Consider the following 13065-nt stretch of genomic DNA (forward strand, 5'->3'; position numbering starts at 1 on the left):
GCACTGTCAATCTCATCACTTTCCACCACAAAAGCTTGGAACTATTTCTACCTTAGGACACAGAGCAAGATCTCTTTTAAATGAACCAGATGAACTAAAAAAAAAAAACTTTCTCTTATCTTTAAACAAAATGGATATTCTGAAAAAAACAATTAAGAAATTTCTTCTGAATCCTCCTAGGCAGCATACTACAGAAAATACTGATTTTAAGGGTAGCATCTCAATACCTTACATTAGTTCAGTGTCCAATAAATTGGCTGAAGTCCTTAAAAAATAAAACATCAGGACGTTTTTCACTACACTCCCTAAAGTCTGTTCTCTTATAAGCCATCCGAAACTTATTCATCATAATCTGAAATATCCAGGTGTTTACCAGTTATGGTGCGATTGTAATATTCCTTATTTTGGACAGACTAACAAATCTGTTGAGCTGCATATTGAGGAGCATAAAAGAGACATCTCCTATAAAAGGTCACATGCATCTGCGCTATCCAGTCATGTTCTTTTCTCTAACAATCCTCATGATAATCTACAGAGTCACTCAGTGTGCTGGGATAAATCCGAAAACATTTTTTGCTGTAGTTGATGAGTTTGAAAGGAAAATCGTGGAATCCAGGGAAATCCTCCTTAATCCTGAACATTTAAACAGCAATTTGAGTTATAACATCCCTGATAGTCATACTGCAGTTGTTCAATACTGGCGTTCACATGAACCTGCAAGCACGCATGCTACAAACAATAGCGCGTTAACTAGAATGACTTGAAAAGTACAACATTTTTGTGTCAATTATGTATTGCATTTTTTGCCTGTAATTCTCAGTTTTTTGTATCTTCAATTTTTATTACTGTGTTCTACCTTTAGTGGAGACCTGAAGAAGGCTGTAAAAGGCTGAAACTAGTTGTATCTTTATCATTAAATTTAATATTTTATCTCAGTTTAAAGTCAATTAAAATTTATTCTTTAAAATATATATATATATATTGGCTCTTTTTCAGCCGGAACGCATTCCGCTTAACTTTTCCGGACCGTTCCGGGTGGAAAAAAAAGCCCTGGTTGTATGTATCTTGCATCCCTGTTCTTTGATGTACTTGTTTCTACACAGTGATGATGAAATATTGTTATTTTCAGTATGAAATATCTGTACTTTCATTAAAGTTAATTACTGTGATTATCATGTAATTTATTGTTTATAGTTATGCCACAGGCCTCTGAGGATTAAATTTCTTAGAGCAGTTAAAGGATGTACAAGAATGAATAGAATATGAAATGATGAAATCAGGAAGGAATTACAAATACAAACAATGAATTATAAAATAAAAAACACCAAACAAAAAGAATGGAGAAGGGGAAGCTAAAAAGAAGTAACAAAGTATAAACCGAAGGAAAAAGAGACATAGGAAGACCTAGAAAGAGAATGACAATATAATCCTTAGGATGCTGAAACAGGCTTTTGGATTATTACTTGAAAGAAAACTGTCAGATATATAGGATAAAATTAGTTTGAACACAGTATTTTGTATGTAGCTGGTTTAGTGTCGTGACTAATATCTCTCTTATTCCATATAAATATATTTACTTCCTACCATATCAGTTATGTATATTCTGTTATCTATTTTCATACTTCATTTGCCATTTTCATTGAAATTGTCTTTAATATATTCTATTTGTTATGTAGGTTCTCTATTCAGGGTGCAGTTTTTATTGTTTCTGCCCGTTTTCATAATTTGTCATTTTATACCAAATATTTTACAGTAATTATTCAGTTTAGTTAAGGAAAGTTGAAGACGTGTGGTGCTTAATTTTAAGAGCATAACATCTTGCACGTAAAGTGGTGAACAGCAGTGAAAATAATGCTCCAACCTTGGCTTACACCTGATTTTGGATTAAGCCATCTTTCTGTACTTCTTTCATTTCTAACTGCTGACTTAAAACTCAGATATTGATTGTGTATTACTTCATATAATGTCTCATTTGTCTCATCCATTTGTGAACATCCATTTTTTTTCTTCTCCAAGTTTCTCTTCCACAATTTTATTACTCTGTTCTTTGCTTGCAAAAATCTTGCTTGAAATGCTCAGTAGGGAAAGTCCTTTATAAAGATCTACTCTGATCATCTAGAATTTAATATTTTTATCAGCCCTTCTGAGGTTGCAGTACAACAACAACTGTAAAACATTTATACCTCCAGATTTGAGCATTTCTGGTTGATTATCATGTATTTCAGCTGTGTTTTCCCATTTCAAGTTTTTAAGCTTTTTCTACCTCAAGTATTTAGGTGTTCCTGATTACATTCTCCTTGAATTATCCTTTACTCTGGTTCCGTCACTTCTTGTTTCATTTAAATCTTTCAAGATAATTACTCCAGACACCCATAATATCATTATCCTTAGTTTTTCTGTCCTATTTATCTTTGATCTTATTTTACAGTATTCTTTCTTCCATTTTTGAGCTTTAATAACCTCCAGAACATTGTGCCACCTTCCTAATATTTATTTTATTGGTAGCTACTTTTATACATTTTTCCCAGTATTCTCTCAGCACATTGTGCTCACTCATGTGCTAGGAATTTTTCTACTTTCTGCTTTTCTGGGACTTTCTCTTTAGCATCCCGAGTTCACCATGAAGTTAAACTGAACCTTCTGGTTCAATATTGTGGAAATTTATGATTTAGTTATTGATAGACTGATGTTATGGAGCAGTATCCTATTGCCAAGTTATAAAAATTGCACATGCACTCGCTCACTTTCTCTCTCTCTCTCACACACACACACATCCTGTTGCAGATTTAACTGCACTCTGCAATCTGTCAAATTCCTGTCTGTTCTCAGACTGATTTTCATAGAGGACAACCTAAGATTATAGGAGTAAAAGCCTTGACCTCTACCTTTTAGGAAGCCTAACTCACCTGCAATTAAACAGATCCTATAAATTTTACTCACATATAATATTCTAATTTTACTCACATATAATTTTACTAACATATAATAGTAAGATGTAGAATGATGAACCATCTATAAATATGGATTTGAATATGAATTTGGCGGGATATTGCTGATGATAACTGCAGAATTACAACTAACAAAATTAAAAATTAAAGTGGATTTTGGGTCTGAGGGAGATGGTCTAGTGTGAGATAGAGGGAAAAGTACAAAAACGTTGACCTGGTCTATAGTAGTTTACAAAAACTACTATAGCCCAGGCAGTCCACAGGAAGATGTAGATGTCATGTATCAGCAGATTAGCACAATGAATGTAGGCTGAACAATTATTATCAGAGACTCGAACTATGGGGAACATTGATTGGAGGGAGGAAAGGGGACATGGCAAGATAGAAGTGGAATTTATACAGTTGATAAGAGAGAGTTACATGAAAGAACATGTTATAGAGGGGGTTTGAGGGTGTTGGATCTGATAATAGCATCAGAAGATGTATCCATAACCAAGGCAGGTAGACTCTCTGCCTCCAACTGGGGAGAGTGACCATGCAGTCTTGTTCTGGAAAGTTGCCAAACATGTGGAGTTCTCTATCAAAAAAAGGGTTTATCATCATCGTCCTTTCAGAGATTTAGGCCCAGTGGCCTGTCCCAGTCTCTTTCCATCTTTTCCTTGGTTGTCCCTGTCTTCTATCCTCTAACAGGGTGGTATCGGATTTTTTTTTTTTTTTTTGGGGGGTAGTCTTGAACTGTCCATTCTTTCAATATGTTCAATCCACTTCTATCAGTGGATTGAACTGAGTATTGAGTCTTTTTAGTTCTTTACGTATTTCTGCACTTCTTCTGTTTTCCCAGAGTATAGCCTGCTGTCCTTCACAGGAATTTAATTTCTCCAGTTTCTATTATTTTTTCCTTCTGTAGTTTTTATGGTCTATAATTCACTTCTGTACAGTAGATGTCTTACCAAAACTTTATAAACTCTTATTCTTGTATGCTTTTGAACTTGGTTAGGTTTGAAAATATTATTGATCATTCCTGTTATCTTTAGAAAATTTGAAATTTTGATGTCAATGTCAGTTTCTTTTGTTTATGATACAGCACACCCAAGTTATATGAAACAGTTAATTTGTTCTAAAATTTTATTTTCAATCATGATTTTACTTCTGACTGGAAATTGTCCTTTAAAAGCCATGAATTTAGTTTTGTCTGTTGATATTTGCATTCCAAATTTTTTTACATTTATGTTTAAGGCATATATTGATTCTTTGGTCATCTGCAAACAAAAGAGTATTAAGTATAGTTTCACAATCCAGTTTAAATGCTGGGTTTATATTTTTCTTCCATTTCTTTACTATTTCATCTATTTTTTTTTTCTTCTTCCCTTCAGGTATTAGGTCTTTAGCCCTATGCCTCACGGTGTGTCCTATGTCTGTAGCTGCATGTGTTCACGGGGGGCCTGCTTGCAGGAAGAAAAACCCTGCTGTCCACACCCAAGACCAGCTAACTTGGCTATATCTGAGAAAGACCCTTAAGCTCTTCACGCCGGCTACAGGAATCAAACCCAGGACACTCCTTTCCCAATCATGTGGTTGCGAAGTGCATAGCCACCCAGCTAACCGTGCAGACCTATTTCATCTATATGGATATTAAATAACTGGTGACATTGAGCATCTTGACAGCTCCCCTCTGTTTATTAATTTCCATTCTGTAACTTTTTCATTGATTCTTATAGCTATTTGCTTCTTCTGATATATGTTAGTTATTGCAGTAAGCAGCTGATTTGGAATGTTTATATTCTTGTTGTTTATATAATAGTTGAATATGGCCCACAAGAATATAAATGTTTATATTCTTGGTGTTTATATAATAGTTGAATATGGCCCACAGTTTGTTCCTTAAGACTCTGTCAAAGGCTTTCTGGTAGTCTACAAATGCTATGTGCATTTCTGTGTTGTATTCATGTTTTTCCATTAAGATTTTTAATGTAAAAACTGAGTCAATTAACAATTGTCCTTTTTGCAAACCATTTTGTTCTTTGCAAAATTTATCTTCTACATTTAATTTAAGTTTTGAAGTTAACATTCATGCATATAACTTATAACCAGTATTTAGAAGACTTAATCCCCTGTTGTTTTCACTGGTTTCCAGCCTCCCCCCAAAAGCAAGGCTCTAGTGTTTGGCCTAGTGATAACATTTGCCACTTATGAGTACAGTTGTTATTTTGTCCAGCTAGAGAAGGTATGCTTGCCAACATCAGTACTTATTAGTCACCAGAACTCTATGAAAACACATTACAGGAAGGTGGAATTGGCATGACTGCAGTAGACTATTTTGCATCAGAAGCCCATTAGTGGCTCCCAACAAATTAATGGGAGGCTCTCAAATACCATAATAGCCCAACAGAATGCATCAACTATCATCATTTTTTTCCAAATTGGTCATATTTGTCATGTCTGATTTCATCAGCTTTTCTGCTTCTAAAGGAGTAAAATGTGATGGATACAGTGTATTCATGGAGGAAAATGTGGAGTATTATTAATGATTGCAGGTGAATTAAAACTGGACTAGAAATCCTGAGTGGTGGTTGATGGTAATAGTATGAGTAATACTCGGTGGGTTTGAGGCTTTTTGGTGTGAGAGAGAGGTTAACGGGAGAAAATACATAGTTGTATAAGAAAGGATCATCTGAAGAGGTTTTTAATAAATTCAGTTTAATCCTTTATCCAAGTGTAAGCAAATAAAGTTTGCACCTGAAATATCTTCAGGACTGAGGCAATTTGTGGTAAAGGTGGACCAAGCCCTCATCAAGTAGTAGCCATAATGCAAAGCACATCTGCAAGGAGATGTGCTTTGCATTATGGCTACTAAGAGAAGTAGCTTAGTAGCCATAATGCAAAGCACATCTCCTTGCAGACATGTATAATGCTATGCATTAAGAGAAAGGCCGCTACCCAGACCGGTTTCGACCTTTATAGAGGTCTCATCAGTGGTAGCTAGACCCAGAGGTGGTGATACTAAGGTGGAAGTAATGGAGAAGTCATATTTACCTATAATAGTTGCCAAAAGATGTTGGAATTATTATAGTCTAACCAAGTGGGAAAAAACTTCCAACATCTTTCTCTAATCCAGAGTAATTTAATAATAAGGTGTGGCAACTGGCATATGGAAATATGAGTGCTGTATTGCTTCAACCTTGGTATCACCTCTGGGTCTGGCTCCTACTGAAGAGACCTCAATAAAGGTGTTGAGCAGTTTTTTCCATCGTATTTTCAGAAATGAAGTTTTTCAGGAAAAAACTAAATTGACTTAAAAAACACATTTCCTAGGAAATGTGTTTTTACATTATGGAAAATACCTAAGAATAGCGATCAGAACTTTACCACCTTTGCAACGAGCTGCCCGGTATTGTACTACGTACTAGGATCACTTGCATTGGCTAACGCTAGTGTCGCTGATACTTTATAGTTTACTATATTCGGCAAGAAACTCTGATTCTGATCTTTGAGTTTCTTATTCGGTTTTAAAACTATGCGGGATTTAATATCCCCTTAATTTAAGTAATGTTTTCATTGCCGAAATGAAGCTTATTAGCTCTTTATTCTTAAGTAACTTAATGGTTGCACCTGTTTGGGAAACTCGTTCGCAGAGTACATAAGTTCTTTTCACTATACACTTCGGTATTAGGTCTAGCTACTCACTGATGAAGCCTCAAAAAAGGCTGAAACCGGTCTGGGTAGTGACCTCCCTCCATAATGTAATAACAGCATACATTTCCTAGGAAATGTGTTTTTACATTATGGAAAATACCTAAGAATAGCGATCAGAACTTTACCACCTTTGCAACGAGCTGCCTGGTATTGTACTACGTATACTAGGATCACTTGCATTGGCTAAAGCTAGTGTCGCCGATACTTTATAGTTTACTATATTCGGCAAGAAACTCTCTGATTCTGATCTTTGAGTTTCTTATTCGGTTTTAAAACTATGCAGGATTTAATATCCCTTTAATTTAAGTAATGTTTTCATTGCTGAAATGAAGCTTATTAGCTCTTTATTCTTAAGTAACTAAATTGACATTTATAATCCTCAGCATTTTATAATTTTAATTGCTCGCATTATTTATAAATTTAATGCTTTTAAGTTTTTAATTATAAATGTTATTTACGTGATTTGACGACTCACCTTCTCACACAATATATTTGAATCTTTAGCGACAATGCTTCTGTAATTAAAGCAAACAGTCATCTATCCAAATAGCATCATCTTCACTCCCATCCAGAGCATTAGCGATGCTGGTTTTTGAAAAACTCTTGGCAGTTATTTCTGGCAAAATCATGTCCCAAGCTCACAAAATCTAATTGCACAACAGCTCTGATAATGGTTTCTTAATCTTCCCTGCCAGAGTCAGGTCATAGCTGCCATCCATTCCATGTAGAACCTAAACCCTACTTCATTCACCGTTCCATCCCCACCCAATCTAAGATCAAGTAGAAGTCAATGCTCTCACTCCCACATTCCTCTACTGGTTGCTTCCATATCTATGCATATGATTGGCACAGTGTTAACAAAAAATCACATGACTGAACAACAAAGGCAAGCCAACGATTAGTGAGTTGAAATGCTGATTCTCTTTAACTGAATTCCAAAATGTCTGAAACTGCTATTAAAACATCCATTATTTATTAAAGTTTTAAACTTTTTTTCATGTGTGAGGTATATGCAAAACTTTTAATTTATTTTTTCATAAAATAAAATCAGAGGTGCAAGATATACACGAGGGCGAGTTATATTGGAGTAAACATGGTACTAATGATGCCCCCTTGTCCTCTCTCCACTTGCCATATAATGAAAAAAAAATGGAAAGTTGATAACCTTTCAGAAGTTTATAGACCTCTATCATATCACCCCTCTTTCTCCTGTTTACCAATGTCTGCAGTCCACATAATCTACATTCCATAATCCTGATATCATTTTTGTTACTCTTCTTTGCACTCTTGTTACAGCTGTCATTGTTCATTTCAATATTGCATTTTTCCTCTAAGTTGAATTTGCAACTTTTGCAGTATGATCTTTGAACTTCAGTTTCCTATCCACCAGAACTCCAAGATCTCTAGCTTCATTAATTTCTTGTAACCTGATTTCACCAATATCATATACATTTTGAAATCTCATCATGCCATAGTGCATAACTTTATGCTTTGAAATGACAGCCATTATCATTTGCCTGCCATTTCAGGATATTCAAATCATTCTCTAAGTGCTATATATCAGTGGCATCCCTGATTGCCATGTCTTTCCTAATATTATTAATGTCTAGATTGAACAACAATTGATGATATAGGACTGATGTTCCTGCAATCTTTTCTCTACTGTACAGCCTGTTTGGCCAAAATAACAGAGGTGAAAGTCGTATAGGCACTATGAAGACAGTTTGTTGAATGGAATAAACATCACTGTTATATTTATTAAGAATTCTCAAGATTGGTTCTGAAATTCCAGAAATGTATGAAATAGGGATTCTGCATACTGTTTTCTTATTATTTGAACTAGGATTATAGGCATCAGAAATATGCTTACAGCATTTGTATGTTTACCAAGAGATATATTGGATGATCATCAGGTAAATCAAATCAGCTAACGCCTTTTTTGTTCCCGTATAGGGAGTAGGCAAGGCCATTTTTGCCCTATCTAACTTCTTGGAGACTGATAATTCTGTATTACTGTATACTGTATTTAAATAGTAAAAAATATTTAGGAAGTTCCTAATCAGTTTATAAAAAAAAAATTATACTAGTGGCTTTTTTTTTTTTTTTTAAAGAAAAATAATGCTAATTGTAACAAATAGCTTCCTTAATATTTTTTTAACTTTCATGGTGTATTATTATTATTGTTAAAAGAACTTAATACTTTCAAGTTTTCTTGATAATACACTAAAAAATGTCAGATATAAATTTTGAATCTGAATTTTAGTGTATTATGTGTTTTTATTATATAATAATTATAAGTCTGCACAGTTAGCCTAGTGGTTATGCTCTTCACAACCGTATGCCTGGGGAAGGAGTGTCCTAGGTTTGGTTCCCATCGACAACGTGAGGAGCTCAAGAATTTTCCTCAGCCATAGCCAAGTTAGCCGATCTTGGGCTTGGACAGCAGAGTTTACCCCCCCCCCCCCCCCCAAACTGTTTATCTGGGATTTTTCACCCTGCAAGCAAGCAAACTGGCCCCCTGAACACACACGGATTACAGTCATGAACATCGCCCTTAGGGGATGCAGCAGATGAGTGGCAAACCAGCTGCATTAATACACCAGTATCCCCTTCATCAAGTGGGGACTCAAACCCCTCCTAGGATGAATGAAAAGGATAGGATAGGAATAATTATAAATAATAAGAATGTTATATAAAAATCCATTTTTTTTTAAGCCAGATAAAACGAACTTTAGTTCTAAAGCTTCCCATAGTTTGAGAACATAACCTTTGACATTGGAGTTCTCTTGGCTTGCATTATTTTAAGACATAACATTGATAAGAGGGCAGAAGCCCTTCAAGCTTTATGAGAATATAACCTTCATAAGAAGTGCCATGGCTTGCACTACTTCTGAAACAGTCTCTGTTCAGGAGCATGTATTCATCTCTTATTAACTTGATTAAGGTTTCACTGGTCTAACAGCTATTTCATATTATTGCTTTTAAACATGCCAAATTTGAAACCTCTCAGGTTCTATATTTTGGTATATAATTATAAATATTTACCTTAGCTAGATTTAAAAAAAAAAAAAAGGAAAAAAAAACATTGTAATGTCATTTCTTATTTTATTTTCTTTTATATTTAAAAAAAAATATATATATATATTTTGCTTTACATATTTTGGATTTTTTGTCATGAAAATTTAAATTTTTAAAAAAATTTATCTTATTAGTCTGTTTAATTATCAGTGTTATAATCATGTACTGGTCACCAGGCATAACATGAACTCAGTTTAATTAATCTGCATGTGATTATCAATTTAATTTAAATTAACTCCCAGTTAAAACATTTAGATTAACTCCCAGTTAAAACATTTAGATTGTTATTCAAAAAAATTTAACCATTGAAGAAGCAATAATGCTGTGTTGTGTGAGAGAGTTCAGAAAGCAGAAAACTTGAATAAGATGGTAACAATTATTTTATTATCATCATTATTGTACGAGCACATTATTGTACATCAGATTCATTGCAGAAGATCCAAACTATCCACACAGTATCATACCTTTCCTTGAACCATTAACAGAAAAAGCACTCAAAATTGACTCTGGCAACCCATTACGTTAATTTTTAAATATTTTGAAAGCCTACACACACCACAACATTGACAGATATTTACATGCTCTTTTCATCACTATAGACCTCAAAAATTGGATATTATTTCCACACAAGAGCCCACTGATTCATCACTGACAAGGATGAACTAGCTAAAGAACTTTAATGTTTAAAAAACATCATCAAATTCCTGACATATATCCTCAAGGGGTGTAACAGGATATGATAGTACTACATGAAAAACTTACATCACCACTAACTTCCTATCTACAATTTTTCCCCAAATCAGTCTGTTACCTGTCAAGAATCCAACATTATCAGATCTTATATTTCTGTCTTGTAAGGACTTTTTACTGAATCAATCCACCTATCTTGCTCTTTCTCTGGGTCCTTTTTCCTGCCAACCTGTGAACACTTGTTTTGCTAATCTTTCCTCTCCCATTCTGTTTAAGTGACCATATCACCTGAGATTAGCTCGGCTAACATTCCTGGATACTAATATCCTCGTTTTTATTATGATATTGCATTGATGCCGTCTGTTCTTGTGTTTTATTTCTAACCTAGCTCTCAGATCTGTAAGCTAAAATTGGTGTGAACACTCTTGTATACAGCTAATTTAGTGTTTTGACTAATTTCTCTCTTATATATATAAATTTATTCAGTTGCCTTCCTACCATACCAGCTTGGTTGATTCTGTTGTCTATTTCTATATTAAATTTACCACCTTCATTAAAAATTGTGCCTAGGTAGCTGAAATGTTTTACTTGTTCTATTGGGTCTTCATTCACAATGCAGTTGATATTTTTCAATGCTTCTGCCTATTTTTATTGTCTTTCTCTTGTTATTGCTGACCTTCATACATATATTTTACAACACTTATTCAGTTTAGTTAGGGAATCTTGCAGGCTTGTACTGGATTTATTTAGAAGTATAACGTCATCCGCATAAAGAGCTGAGATTAACATTTTCAATTTCAATATCAGGTTTAATATCACTTTCCTTCATAATGTGATCCGTATAGATAATGAATAAGAGAGGAGATAATGTATATCCCTGTCAGGCACCAGATTTAACATTAAGCTATCTTTTATGTTAAACCATCTGAGCTTACAACTCAAATCAAGACTAAATATTGCTTGATATAATGCCCCATTAACACCATACAACTGTAGAATTTTGAATAGCTTTTCTCTTAGCTTTGTTATATGCTTTACCAGATCTACAAAACTTAAATGCAGATATTTGTTATATTCCCATGATTTCTCAACTATTTGTTGTAAAGTGAAAATCTGATCCTGACAGCCTCTGTTTGGTCTGAATCTAGCTTGTTCCTCACCAAGCTTCCTTTTCACAATTCTTCTCAACTGTTTCTCAAGTATACTTGCATAAGTCTTACTAGGAACACTCGTTTAAGAAATACCTCTGTAATTCTCACATTCAGTTTCATTTTCCTTCTTAATATGGATACTATGAGAGCTGTAATCCAATCATCTGAAATTTGTCCCTCTCTCCAGACCTTCTGAACTATGCAGTGCAGCCACTGTAAGATTTTAAAAAGCTTTCCTCAAAATGGCTATAATGACCACATTATGTCTAGACTACTTAATTGACATGAAATTACAGATAATTCTAATGAAGAGGAAAACAGAGGCTCTATCACACTTCCACAGATTAGCTCTGTTTCCATAAAACTGACAAAATACTTTAAAAAAAATACATAAAATTAAAGCAGTATTTATTTATTATCAGCAGTATTTATTATCCCTTGATCAAAATGAGATTACTACTCTGATCCACAAAACCTCAACATATCCAGGTGTCTATCGGCTATGGTGCGATTGCCACAGTCATCTTCTTATGAACAGATAGAAAAATGGATTGAGGCAGTGTATTGAAAAACAAGTTGGAGATATTAAATACCATAGGAATAAGGCCTCAGCTTTGTGATCACATGTGCATCCTTCAGCTAACCCACAAGACACTTTGGCAATGGGGCATCAAGTGTTATGGGATAAATCGGAACTATTACACCATTTCTATACATAACTGAGAGAAAAGTTTGGTAATCCTTGGAAATGACATTAGATCCTAACAGTCTAAGCATAAATTTAAGTATCAGCTTGGCTGAATACATCTTAGTTATTATTAGGCAAAGATGTGTTATGCATATAACACACAGAACAATAACAAACATAACGTGCTGAACAATGCACAATTCGATATATTTAAAAAAATAATATCACTCAATTCTATAATTACATAGTAGTTGTCACCTTTTGTTAATCTTTACTATTATTATTATTCATGACACCTCCAAGGAGTCTGACTCATCACGGGAGGACACCTACTATACAACTGTTCCCACCACTACACCGAACGTCTACCAATCATCTCCATCAACGCCATCTACCACCAACCACAACTAGTATTTTTTTTGTCTGTAAATTGCATGTGTTCTGAAGGGCTGATTTGTCTGTATGCGGGATGAAAAACCTCCGGGAGAAAAAACCCTGCTACCTTCGTATGAGATTGGCTAACTCACCTTCAATTGAAAAAGTCCACATAAAGATTCCTCCTGTTGCAACGAGAATCGAACTCAGGCCTATTCCAATCGAGGGGCGCAATGTACCGTCATTCTTCCGATTGCGCTACGGAGGCGCTTGTCTTTCAGAAGACGTTAGTCTTCTAGTTTGTGTGTTTATAGCTGAACTATGTAATTAGGAAGAAACATGTTTTTAATTAAAATAATTGTCACCATCTTACTCTGGTTTTATGCCTTATAAACTCTTACATATTCATGAACCAGCAAAGTTGACATGCTTATATATTTGA

General features: G+C 34.5%; 1 protein-coding gene across 1 annotated transcript in view; it reads left to right on the top strand.

The window, feature by feature from the left end:
• LOC150106928 (NPC intracellular cholesterol transporter 1-like) overlaps positions 1 to 13065 on the top strand; it is a 920722-nt gene that overhangs the window by 881814 nt on the left and 25843 nt on the right. The gene's annotated exons all lie outside the window — the stretch shown is intronic.

Source organism: Typopeltis vanoorti, chromosome 5 (assembly GCF_054136105.1).
Source record: "Typopeltis vanoorti isolate ZY-2024b chromosome 5, IOZ_Tvanoo_1.0, whole genome shotgun sequence".
Taxonomy (NCBI): domain Eukaryota; kingdom Metazoa; phylum Arthropoda; class Arachnida; order Uropygi; family Thelyphonidae; genus Typopeltis; species Typopeltis vanoorti.